Here is a 2,273-nt window from a genome sequence, read left to right on the forward strand (position 1 = left end):
CCTGACACCAAAGTGGATAGAACGCCTTTGAATACTCATCAAATTCCATTGGTGTCGTTCCACGAAAGGAGCCCTGCCCAAACACCGGGAACACTGCCGCTCCGCCTCCTGCAAAAGAGCCAGAGAAAATGCTAACTCTACAGCAAGGAGTGCTGGTCCTCACACGCTCTACTCATTTGGAGCAAAGGGGAGTAAAAGTAGCCGGAGAACACATGTTCCCGCTACTATTCAGCCAAACCGCCTCCTGCAAAAGAGCCAGAGAAAATGCTAACTCTACAGCAAGGAGTGCTGGTCCTCACACGCTCTACTCATTTGGAGCAAAGGGGAGTAAAAGTAGCCGGAGAACACATGTTCCCGCTACTATTCAGCCAAACCGCCTCCTGCAAAAGAGCCAGAGAAAATGCTAACTCTACAGCAAGGAGTGCTGGTCCTCACACGCTCTACTCATTTGGAGCAAAGGGGAGTAAAAGTAGCCGGAGAACACATGTTCCCGCTACTATTCAGCCAAACCACTGGGTTCCAGGTTCTTGCTTCCAGGTTCCAGATCCAAGCTCTATTGGGGTCAAAATTTTGAAATCAACGGCTATGATTATTTCTTAATCACGGATTTCTCGCAAAACATTCACTAAAAGAAAGATCGGAAGTTAACGAACGAGCGAATCCCGCACAAAAGCCACTCGCCGAAGAGCTGAACCGTCACGGGTGTCAGCTCGCCGGCGAGCTCAACCATCACGCCGGTCAGCTCGCCGGCGAGCTGAACCATCGTGTGGTTGCACTCGCCCGGCGAGCTCAACCATCGCGCAGGTCAGCTCGCTGGCGAGCTGAACCGTCGCGTGGTTGTATTCGCCGGAGAGTTTGGCCATCACACGAGTCGGCTCGCCCGGCGAGCTCGACCTGATTCTGGCCTGTCCGACTTACTTCGACTCCCGTATCTTCCGTATAGCTGTGATATCCGACCTTCGGGAACATATACTTCTCGTTTCGTTTTGATTAAAGCTATTCTCGAAGTTTTATGACCAAAACCGAGAAATCGTATAAACGCCAAAAGGCCTAAGAACGGTCCGCAAGGATCCAAACTGGTCTAGAGGCCAATCTACGCTCTCAGAAGGGATTCGAGCCCATAAAAGTTATGACGGTTTGTCCTAACTCGCAGAAATACGATAAATGTAAATATTCGAGGATAACTATCAAGATCGACGAAAAATGGAATATGCCCGAAAGAGATAGACTTGGGCCCGAAGGCGAAGGATGGGCCACCGACCTAGAGCGACTATATACGGAGAGCAGGAGCAGAAGAAAAGGAGGATCCGAGAACTTAGGGCTTAGGTGGTTAGACTAGCACAGCAAGGCTGAGGACGTCATGGCCGCCTCTTGTCCTGTTGTTCCGATAGTTAGCATATCTCTACTCCTCTCGGAGAAATCTTGTATTCATACTATTCAATAAAACGCCTCTGAGCGATTATCTATATTTTTATCGTTCTAAAGTGATTACGCAGAGAATTCAGACCTTCAAGGAAAAACGGGTTCACTCGGTTTTCCTCCATTATTATTTATTATAATCGACGGTGTGAATTTCGGTTCCCACAGTTTGGCGCTAGAAGGAGGGGGGGGGGAGGGTTTGACGAATTCTCTAACTCAAAAATCACTAAACGAAAAAAGACATAGGATGTCCGCTCCAGCAACTACCGATGTTGTTTCTTTCAAGGACCGGGCAACGGCCGATCAAGCAAAACCCCACAACGATCTCCTTGTCAACGAGCTGACGATCCAGGACATCGACGTAGCGAGAGTGTTGGTCGACACCGGATGCTCGGCCAATATTATCTACAAAAGCACCCTCGAAAGAATGGAGATCGATCTGTGCGCCGTTACAGAAGGACCCATCCCGATATTCGGACTCTCGTGAGTTAAAAAGAAAGAACTTGGCGATCGAAACATCCCATAAAAAGAAAAGAAAGCTGACTCTCGATGAGAACCCCCCGGAACGAGACTCGGAAGTCTTCTGGCAATCTCAAAGGGCCGAAGCCCTAGAAGGGAAGCGCGAACCGACTTGCGAACCAGTAATTTCGATCTGCCTCGACAAATCCTCTTCGGAACGATGCGTCGATATTGGAGCCAACCTCTGCGAGCCACTAAAGACAGAGCTGATCGCTTGTCTCAAAAAGAACCTCAATGCGTTCGCTTGGGCCGCGGAAGACATGCCAGGGATCGATATCGGCATAACGTGTCATGAGCTTAACATCGATCCGACTTACAGACCTGTCAAACAAAAA

This window comes from Brassica oleracea, chromosome C3 (assembly GCF_000695525.1).
Source record: "Brassica oleracea var. oleracea cultivar TO1000 chromosome C3, BOL, whole genome shotgun sequence".
In the NCBI taxonomy this organism is placed as follows: domain Eukaryota; kingdom Viridiplantae; phylum Streptophyta; class Magnoliopsida; order Brassicales; family Brassicaceae; genus Brassica; species Brassica oleracea.